Source organism: Nicotiana tomentosiformis, chromosome 2 (genome assembly GCF_000390325.3).
Source record: "Nicotiana tomentosiformis chromosome 2, ASM39032v3, whole genome shotgun sequence".
In the NCBI taxonomy this organism is placed as follows: domain Eukaryota; kingdom Viridiplantae; phylum Streptophyta; class Magnoliopsida; order Solanales; family Solanaceae; genus Nicotiana; species Nicotiana tomentosiformis.
Genome location: NC_090813.1, coordinates 183,963,285 through 183,975,034, shown reverse-complemented (window position 1 = coordinate 183,975,034; position 11,750 = coordinate 183,963,285).

Below are 11,750 nucleotides of genomic sequence, written 5' to 3'. Positions count from 1 at the left end.
TAATAATCGCGATATCTAAATACCATCCCAGAACTAGAGTGACAAGTGCACGAGCTTCTAGAATAATACAAATAAAGGTCTGAATAAAATTCAAGATGTTTGAAATATAATACACAACTGAGATAAGATAGAAGGGGAGTTCAGAACTGCGAACGCTGTGTAGTTATAACTCAAGTCTCCACTGGTAGCTGTATCCGGGCAAATCTACAGTACGCTGCTGGGATCAACTCCGAAATATTCACAAGAAGTGCAGAGTGTAGTATTAGTACAACCGACCACATGTACTGATAAGTGCCGAGCCTAACCTCGACGAAGTAGTGACGAGGCTAAGGCATGTCACTTATATTAACCTGTACGCAATAACAATATTAGAAATAAAACAGGTATCTCTTTTCAACAATTGAAGCCAACTCGGAAGTCATAACTAATTATTATTTCAATTAGTTTTCGTTACGGCGTGCAACCCGATCCCACAATATATTCATTTCAATCAATTTTGTTGCGGCGTGCAGCCCGTTCCTCCAATATATTCATTTCAATCAATTATGTTACGGCGTGCATTCCGTTCCTCCAATATATTCATTTCAATCAATTCTGTTGCGGCGTGCAACCCGTTCCTCCAATATATTTATTTCAATCGATTATATTGCGGCGTACAACCCATTCCTCCAATATATTTATTTCAATCGATTATGTTGCGGTGTGCAACCCGTTCCTCTAATATATTCATACAACTCTTAAATATAATAAAAATACTCCAATAAATACTACGTTCAATGAGAAACTATTTAGCATCAAGTCATACAGTAATTATAATTTATTTATGAAATAAATAATGACAAGTAGAAATTAATTGTGGAAATCAGGAAGAAAATAGACAGTTTAATATTTAATATGCTAAATGCCAAGTAGCAATTAAGACACATAAATCAATTAAACATGTAACAATCATTGCAGGAATTCAAGAATTAATATTTGACAAGGAATATGAGAGAAACAATTATTATAATAATTAATTCGTGTCTTAAAATAATTTAAGATGTTTAAATAATTAAGAAAATAATTTTTTATTTGACGATGTATAGACACTCGTCACCTCGCCTATACATCGTTCACGTAAATTTCACATAACAAATAATTCAAGGGTTCTATTCCCTCAAGTCAAGGTTAACCACAACACTTACCTCGCTTTGCAACCAAATTCAAGTTTCCAACACACCCTTGCCTCGCGAACTAGTGTCTGAAATTCTCAAATCTAGTCATAAACAATTCAATATATTCAGTACAAATTCTAGGAATTAATTCCATATGAATTTATAAATTTTCTGGATTAAAATCCAAAATTCATCTAAAAATCGACAGTGAGGCCCACGTCTCGAATCCCGGGAAAACTCACAAAATCCGAACACCCGTTCCGATATGAGTTTAGCCATACAAAAATTAACGAATTCCAACATCGGATTGGCTTTCAAATCTTCATTTTATATTTTTGGAAGATTTTATAAAAATATGATATTTTCTTCCATAAATTCACGGATTCATGATGTAAATGAGTATGGAATCAAGGAATATAATCAATATAGGATGAGGAACATTTATCCCAATGTTTTCCCATGAAAATCGCCCAAATATCGTCTTACCCGAGCTCAAAATTGAAAATGGTAGAAAATGGGACGAAATCCCATTTCTAGAACTTAAGTTCTGCTGTCCAGGAATTTCTTCATCGCGTTCTCGATAGCACCCTAGCGTTCGCGAAGCACATTTTTGTGCTGCCCTCGATTTCTTCTTCGCGAACGCGAGGTCAGTCTCGCGAACGTGATGCCTTGCCAAACTTGGCCTTTGCGAACGCGGTCTCCCCTACGCAAACGCGAAGCCTTAACCCCTGGTGCCCGGCCAGGCCCCGCCCTTCTACGCGAACGCGGGCGCTCCCACGCGTTCACGCTAAACACTTCCCTCTACCCCTTCACGAACACGATCCCCTCTTCGCAAACGCGAAGAGTAATTTCTCCTGCCTCCAGTTCCTCTTCACGAATGCGAGACCTCTATCGCGAACGCGAAGAGGGAAACCAAACAGTGCATCAGAAAAATTCCAGCAGAGTTCCAAGTCACAAAATTCAACCCATTAACCATCTGAAACTCACCTGAGGCCCCCGGGACCTCAACCAAATACACCACCAAGTCCTAAAACATCATACGAACTTAGTCGAAACCTCAAATTACATTAAACAACACTAAAAACACAAATCACTCATAGATTCAAGCCTAATGAACTTTGAAACTTCCGATTTCTACAAACGACGTCGGAACCTTTCAAAACAAGTCCGGTTGACCTCAAATTTTGCACATAAGTCATAAATGACATAACGGACCTATAAAAATTTTCAGAACTCGAATCCGACCCCGATATCAATAAAAGTCAATTTGTGGTCAAACTTTGATATTTTTAAGCCTTTAGGCTTCTAGTTTTCGCCAACTGGCGATAATTCAAGCTAGGGACCTCCAAATTAAATTTCGGGCATACGCCCAAGTCCCAAATCACGATACGGACCTACCAAAACTGTCAAAACACTGATCCAAGTCTATTTGATCAATATTTTGACCTAAGTCAACTCAGTTGAATTTTAAGGTTCTATTTCACATTTAATCAATTTTTCATATAAGAACTTTCCGAAAGATTACACGGGCTGTGCACGCAAGACGAGGAATGATGAATAGTGCTTTCGAGGTCTTATAACACAGAAATAATTATTAAATTTAAAGATGACCTTTTTGGGTCATCACATTCTCCACCTCTAAAACAAACGTTCGTCCTCGAATGGAATTAAAAAAAGTACCTGAGCTGGTGAAAAGGAGTGGATATTTACTCCGCATGTCCGACTTGGACTCCCAGGTAGATGCTTCTACCAGCTGACCTCTCCATTGCACCATAACTGAAGGATAACTCTTAGACCTCAACTGTCAGACCTGTCAGGCTAGAATAGCTACCGCCTCCTCTTCATAAGTCAAATCCTTGTCCAATTGGACTGAGCTGAAATCTAACCCATGGGACAGATCACCATAATATTTCTGGAGCATAGACACATAGAACACCGAATGAAACGCTGATAAACTATTTGGTAATGCAAGCCTGTAGGCTACTTCACCCACCCTTTCAAGAATTTCAAAGGGTCCTATATACCTAGGGCTTAACTTACCCTTCATTCCGAACCTCATTACACCTTTCATAGGTGAAACCCGGAGCAATACTCTTTCTCCAACCATGAATGCAATATCACGAACCTTACGGTCGGCATAACTCTTTTGCATAGACTGAACTGTGTGAAGTCGATCCTGAATAATTTTGACCTTATCCAAGGCATCCTGTACCAAATCGGTACCCAACAACCGAGCCTCTCCCGGTTCAAACCAACCAGCTGGCGATCGGCATCGCCTTCCATACAATGCCTCATATGGAGCCATCTGAATGCTCAACTAGTAGCTATTATTATAAGCAAACTCCGCAAGTGGCAAGAATTGATCCCAAGAACCTCAAAAGTCTATAACACAAGCGCAGAGCATATCTTCCAATACCTGAATAGTGCGTTCTGACTGTCCGTCTGTTTATGGATGAAATGTTGTACTCAACTCAACCCGCGTGCCTAACTCACGCTGTACAACCCTCCAAAAGTGTGAGGTGAACTGTGTTCCTCGATCATTAATGATAGACACAGGCACACCGTGAAGGCGGACAATCTCACGAATGTAAATTTTAGCTAACCGCTCTGAAGAATAGGTAGCTATTACTGCAATGAAATGTGCCGACTTGGTCAACCTGTCCACAATAACCCATACTGCGTCAAATTTTCTCTGAGTCCGTGGAAGCCTACCAAAAAAATCCATAGTGATACTCTCTCACTTCCACTCACGGATTTCTAACTTCTGACGCCAACCAACATGTCTCTAATGCTCCTACTTAACTTGCTGACAATTTAGACACCGAGCTACAAATGCAACTATATCCTTCTTCATTCTCCTCCACTAATAACGTTGCCAAAATTCTTGATACATTTTGGCGGCACCCGGATGAATAGAATACCAGGAACTGTGGGCCTCTTCAAGAATTAATTCATGAAGCCCATCCACATTAGGAACACATATACGACCCTGCATCCGCCAAATTCCATCATCTCCCACAGCAACCTGCTTGGTACCCACTGTGCCGCACCGTGTCCTTGAGGACAAGAAAATGAGGATCATCATATTGTCGCTCTCTGATATGCTCATATAAAGAAGACCGAGCGACTGTACAAGCTAGAATCCGACTGGGCTCTGAAACATCCAACCTTACAAACTGATTGGCCAAAGTCTGAACATCTTCAGCTAGCAGCCTCTCACCAATTGGAATATACGCAAGGCTGCCCATACTCACAACCTTTCTACTCATAGCAACGGCCACCACATTGGCCTTTCCAGGGTGATACAAAATGGTGATAGCATAGTCTTTTAATACCTCCAACCATATTCTCTACCTCAAATTAAGATCTTTTTGTTTGAATAGGTACTGTAGACTACGATGATCTGTGAATACTTCACATGACACGCCATAGAGGTACTATCTCAAAATCTTCAGCGCATGAACAATGGCTGCCAATTCTAACTCATGAACCGGATAATTCTTCTCATGGACTTTCAACTACCGCGATGCATAAGAAATCACTCTACCATCTTGCATTAATATTGCATGAAGTCCAATATGAGATGCATCACAATACACCGTGTAAGATCCTGAACTTGTGGGTAATACCAACACTGGCGCTGTAGTCAAAGCGATCCTGAGCTTTTGAAAGCTCTCCTCACACTCTTCGGTCCACCTTAACGGAGCACCCTTCTGGGTCAATCTAGTCTTAATAGTTGTTCATAATCAATTACAGAATCATCAATTAACTTCTTATTAACAAAAATCTCATTTCAAACCTTTACAATACTGATAACGAGATGTGAGGCATGAAGACCTCATAATTATTTACCTGAATTAGTGAGTCACATTTAACGTCACTCGGGCGGGCACCTACCTCGTAGGTTAAAACTCAATATTACAACACGAATTTGGCAAGTATGCACAGAGAATTTCATACAAAAATTTTCAAATAAGACTAACAGGCATGACTCCCTATTAATACTATAGTGCAAATTTAATTTCACAAGGGAGAATTTAAACACAAGAATTTTTATCACAAAGATTTCGTCCTTCTATAACTTCCACCGCAGCTCGTAGCCCGGTTTAAGCATATCAATTTATTTTAAAATGCGAGGATCTCGTCCTCAGTTCTGAATCACAAGTAATATGCACATCGTGCCAATCGAAACTTTCCATTTTCTCCTTTTAAATAATTTTCGTTAAACAAAATCACAACACATAATGAACCCCACACCGGTAGGGCATATAATTTATAATTTGTAATTAATTATCCAGAAATTACATAAAAACTTACCGAAATGAGTACCAGAAAGCCACCTTTAGCCTCACAGCTCTTATTAGAGTCCAACATGGAATGATAGGCATAGTTATCTCCATAGAACCTCCCAACAGGATTAAACACATAAGTAGATTATAGAATTATGAAGCTCACTCATAAGTGGAGCACAATAGAAGGACTCGTCTTGATACTCAGAACCGGATCAAGTTAAGGAAATTATTCCTTTATATTAAATCGAGGTCGTACCAGTAACGACACCATCTGATGTAGCGACCTCCGCCATACCATAAAACAAATATATCAACGGCTGGGCCTCCACCTCTAGGACGCCTTCTACCCGTCTGTCCTCCACCCCTAACTGGTCGTGTGGGTGGTGTAGTAACTTCAATGGGGCACGTAACCTGAGTGCTTTGATGAAATATGTCTCTCCCAAGTCTGGGATAATTTTCTCATGATGTGCCTAGTATCACCGCATTCATAACAACCCCTTTGCGGGTTTGGCTGCTCATACCGAGTCTGTGTCAGATAACTGAAATAACAATTGTAGGAAACTCATGTCAGTGGTGCACTAAAAGAACTTACTAGAGCACCCTGAGTAATCTGATGCGCGGACTGGGCTGCCCGACTACTCGAGCCCCCCCACCATAATGATTTATACTCGTAGAGTAGAATCCACTGAATCCCCCAGAATCTCAAGATGTCTTGGTTTCCTTAGTTTCCTTTTTCCTTACCCTGGACACGTTCTAATATCTTGGCAATTTCTACTACTAGTGGAAAGGAAGTATCAACCTGTAATTCCTAAGTCGTACAAAATTTTACGATCATAATTGAGTCCTTTAATGAGTCTGTGGACTCGCTCCCTAGCTGTAGGAAGCAAAGTAGGAATATTACGGGCTAACTTATTGAACCTGATGGCATATTCTGACACCGTCATGGTGACTTGGCACAACCGTTCAAACCTTATGCGTCACGCATTACAGAGAGTCAGGGAAACAAACTCTTTCAAAAGCATTTCTGAGAACTGAGCCAAGTGGGCGGTGTTGCATTGGCTGGTCTGCCCTCTTCATAGGCTTTCTAAGAACACCTGTGGAGAATTATCTCTCCCAAGGCCAATTTCTTCTTTCGTTATGCTGACTCAACACTATTGAGCTGACCCATTTCTTAACATACTTTTCGATTCTTCTTTGGGGTAACCCTTACTCCTATTTATATACAACGATCACAAAAGTAGAGCTCGATACAGACAATTCTTAGAACGAACCACATAGTCCAGAATCTTTTCAACCACTGTACTTCCTCCGAAGCACCCCAAAATCCGCAACTGTGACGTCCACGCTGAGTAGACCTTCTGTAAATTTAATGTTGTTTCTCTAACTCCTTTGGTAATAAAGTATAGGATTATTAAGTAGGCGTACATACCGCAGGAGCCAACCTTATCCTCTACAAAATCTCAGGCCTTAAACATGTGTAAATTTTTGGGAACCTTTCAGTACCACATATATACATTTCAAGCCAAAACTGATATAACATATGACCCCGCAATCCATCCATTGATAGTGGACTCCCCCACTCAGCGTGAAGTCATAGTTCACCATGTCCGATGATCCATAATATTAACCTTCACAGCTCGTATAATCCAACCAGACGCCAAGTTTCGTTGAACCCTGCACCCCTCACATGATTCACTGGTTGATCTCTCAATACGTCTGCATCTTCAGTCGGAACCACACATTGAGGCAATGTTTGAGAATCTCTGGCTCCTTCGTAGTCCATCTGCGACATCACATACAGTCGACGCAGAATTGATACTGAGTGCGCAATTTCATACATGAGTGGATACAAAAGAATATGAGATATATTCTTCAAGCTAAATCAATGCCGCACGATAAGGAATGAAAGAAGTGATATTGTTCCTAAACTTCATAGCCTCTGAGAGATAAGTACAGACGTCTCCGTACCGATCCTTCAGACTCTACTAAGCTTGCTCGTGACTCGTGAGAACTATGTAACCTAGTGCTCTGATACCAACTGTCACGACCCAAAATTTCCACCTTCGGGACCGTGATGGCGCCTAACATTTCACTTGCTAGGCAATCCAACGTTAGAATATAATTAGCCATTTTAAACAAAATTTTAAATTAATTAATAATAAGAAAACAACTGCGAAAATAAAGTCTGAAATAAAGTGAATATTCCATAATAATCGCGATATCTAAATACCATCCCAGAATTGGAGTCATAAGTGTACGACCTTCTAGAATAATACAAATAAAGGTCTGAATAAAATTCAAGCTGTTTGAAATATAATACACACCTGAGATAAGATAGAAGGGGACTTCAGAACTGCGAACGTTGTGTAGTTATACCTCAAATATCCATGGGTAGCTGTATCTGGGCAAATCTACAGTACGCCGCTGGGTTCAACTCTGAAATCTGCACAAGAAGTGCAAAGTGTATTATTAGTACAACCGAACCCATGTATTGGTAAGTGCCGAGCCTAACCTCGACGAAGTAGTGACGAGGTTAAGGCTGGTCATTTACATTAACCTGTACGCAATAACAATAATAACAACAATAATAGAAATAAAACATGTATCTCTTTTCAACAATTGAAGCCAGCTCGGCAGTCATAACCAATTATTATTTCAATTAGTTTCCATTGCGGCGTGCAACCCGATCCCACAATATATTCATTTCAATCAATTCTGTTATGGCGTGCAACCCGTTCCTCCAATATATTCATTTCAATCAATTCTGTTGCGGCTTGCATCCCGTTCCTCCAATATATTCATTTCAATCAATTCTGTTGTGGCGTGCAACCCGTTCCTCCAATATATTCATTTCAATCGATTATGTTGTGGCGTGCAACCCGTTCCTCCAATATATAATCATTTCAATCAATTCTGTTACGGCGTGCAACCCGTTCTTCCAATATATTCATATAACTCTTAAATGTAATAAAAATACTTCAATAAATACCACGTTCAATGAGAAACTATTAAGCATCAAGTCATATAGTAATTATAATTTATTTATGAAACAAATAATGACAAGTAGAAATTAATTGTGGAAATCAGGAAGAAAATAGACAGTTTAATATTTAATATGCTAAATGTCAAGTAGCAATTAAGACACATAAATCAATTAAACATGTAACAATCATTGCAGGAATTCAAGAATTAATATTTGACAAGGAATATGAGAGAAACAATTATTATAACAATTAATTTATTTCTTAAAACAATTTAAGATGTTTAAACAATTAAGCAAACAATTAATTTGACGATGTATAGACACTCGTCACCTCGCCTATACATTGTTCACGTGAATTTCACATAACAAATAATTCAAGGGTTCTATTCCCTCAAGTAAAGGTTAACGACGACACTTACTTCGCTTTGCACCCAAATTCAAGTTTCCAATACACCCTTGGATCGCGAACTAGTGTCCGAAATCCTTAAATCTAGTCATAAACAATTCAATATATTCAGTACTAATCGCAAGAATTAATTCCATATGAATTTATAAATTTTTCGGATCAAAATCCAAAATTCATCTAAAAATAATCAGTGGGGCCCACATCTCGAATCCCAGAAAAACTCATGAAATCCGAATACCCATTCCGATGCGAGTTCAGCCATACCCATTCCGCAACACTTTTATTTATATTCACTATTGTTTATGCTATTATGAGGAAATATGGGAGGAGTATGAGATGTACGGAGGGATCGGGTTGCGCGCCGCAACAACCTATATGTTTCCATTCCGCGAACTGGGTTTTTTTTTTTTTTTTTTTTGGTATTTGTATCTGAATTATTAAAGATTGGTGATTCTTGATGACACTGGTTTATTCTTGAGGCCATGGTTATGATTTTCAGTTGGATGTTTAATTCTATTCAGTATTCTTATTTTTCTGTCATTATTATATACTGCGTTCAGGTTGTAGTGTAGGTGACCCGCCTTAGCCTCGTCACTACTTCGTCGAGGTTAGGCTCGGATCTTACCAGTACATAAGGTCAGTTGTACTGATACTACACTCTGCACACTGTGCAAATTTTGGAGACGGTCCCAAAGGCGGCTACTAGAGATCTCGGATTGGATATCCTGCGGAAACTTGAGGTACAACTGCTCAGCGCCCGCAACTCCTGAAGTCCCCATCTTTATTTTTATTTAGCTGTGTATTTTCATTCAGACAACTTTGTACTTATTTCAGACCCTTGTATGTATTACTCTAGAAGCTCGTGCACTTGTGACACCGGGTTCAGGGATTTGTAGCAGATGTTTGTTTTTTGGTTTTAGCTTCCGCATTTATATTTGGATTATTACAGTTAAATCAGTTCTTCTTCATTAATTAAGTTTAAATTGTTAAAAAGGATAAATTGTTCTAACGTTGGCTTGCCTAGCAAGTGAAATGTTAGGCGCCATCACGGTCCCGATGGTGGAAATTTTGGGTCGTGATAGTTGGTATTAGAGCACTAGGCTACATAGGTCTCACAAGTCACGAGCGAACTTAGTAGAGTCTGGAGGATCGGTACGGAGACGTATGTACTTATCTTCCGGAGGCTATGGAGTTAGGGATAGTTTCACTTCTATTCTTCTTTGTCGTGCGATTTTTATTCTATCATTGCTAATTGGACCCTTCTATTCTGTTCTCTCGCAGATGGCGAGAATGCGTACCGCATCTTCAGCTGAGTAGTAGCCAGAGCCCCCAGTGGCAGCACCTACGAGGGGCAGAGATCGAGGCCGAGGTCATGCCAGAGGCCGAGGCGGGGGCAGAGCTTAGCCTAGAGCACGAGAAGAAGCACCAACAGTGGAGCCTCAGGTAGAGTTTGATGAGGAAGTTCCAGCCCAGGCTGTTCCTGTCGAACCAGCTCGAGTCCCGGAGGGGTTCATTTCCACCCCAGTGCTTCAGGATGCTTTGGTCCATTTAGTGGGCCTTATGGAGAGTGTGGCCCATACTGGCGCATTCCCCATGGCACCAACCGTCTCTTAGGCTAGAGGAGGAGCACAGACTCCAACTACTCACACTCCGGAGCATATGGCTCCCCAGTATCAGACTCCCACAGCTCATCCAGTCAGAGTAGTTCAGCTGGTTGTTGTGGAACAGGCCGATAATGGGTCAACTATGTCTTCTGAGGCTTTGTGGAGATTGGACAGGTTTACCAAGATCTTCCCAGTTCACTTCAGTGGTGCTATTTCAGAGGATTCCCAGGAGTATCTTGATAGCTGTCATGAGGTGCTATGGAACATGGGTATAGTGGAGACCAATGGGGTCGATTTTGCTGTATTTCAAATGTCAAGTTCCGCTAAGAAATGGTGGAGAGATTATTTGTTGACCATACCAGCTGGATCGCCTGCTCTTACTTGGGACCAATTCTCTCAGCTCTTCCTAGAGAAGTTTCTCCCTATCACATTGAGAGAGGAGCATCGTCGTCAGTTCGAGCATCTCCAGTAGGACAGTATGACTGTTACTCAGTACGAGACCCGTTTTGTAGATTTGTCCCATCATGCTCTTCTTTTGCTTCCTACTGAGAGAGATAGTGTGAGGAGTTTTATTGACGGACTCGCTCAGCCTATCAGATTGCAAATGGCTAAGGAGACTGGGAGTGAGATTTCTTTTCAGGCGACTGCCAAAGTCGCCAGGCGAGTCGAGATGGTTCTTGGACAGGGAGGTCAGGGGTCTGACAAGAGACCTCGTCATTCCGGTGGGTTCAACGGTGCCTCATCTGGAGGTAGGGGTACTTTTGGTAGAGGCCATCCTCCCAGGCCGTTTCATTCAGTGCTTTAGGCATACCACGGTGCCTCAGGTGGTCGTGGCCCTCAGATGCATTATTCCGACCAGCTAGCCTACAGTGCACCACCAGCTCCTATTAGTGCACCTCCACTCCAGAGTTATCAGGGTGGTTATTCAGGTCGACAGGTTCAGTTTCAGGGTCAGCAGTCATATCAGCCGAGGTTATGTTATACTTATGGTGATCCGAGGCACATTGCTAGATTTTTCCCTCGGGAAACGGGCAGCTCACAGCATCAGAGTTCTCGTGCCATGGTTCCGGCACCAGTTGCTGCACCACCTGCTCAGCCAGCCAGGGACAGGGGTCAGACAGCCAGAGGTAGGGGCCAGACAATTAGAGGTGGAGGTCAGGCTGTTAGAGGTGGAGACCAGCCAACTAGAGGCCATCCCAGGGATGTAGTTCAGGGTGGTGGGGCCCAACCCCGGTGTTATGCATTCCCAGCCATGCCTGAGGTTGAGTCATCTGATGGTGTTATCACAGGTACTGTTTCAGTTTGCAGTAG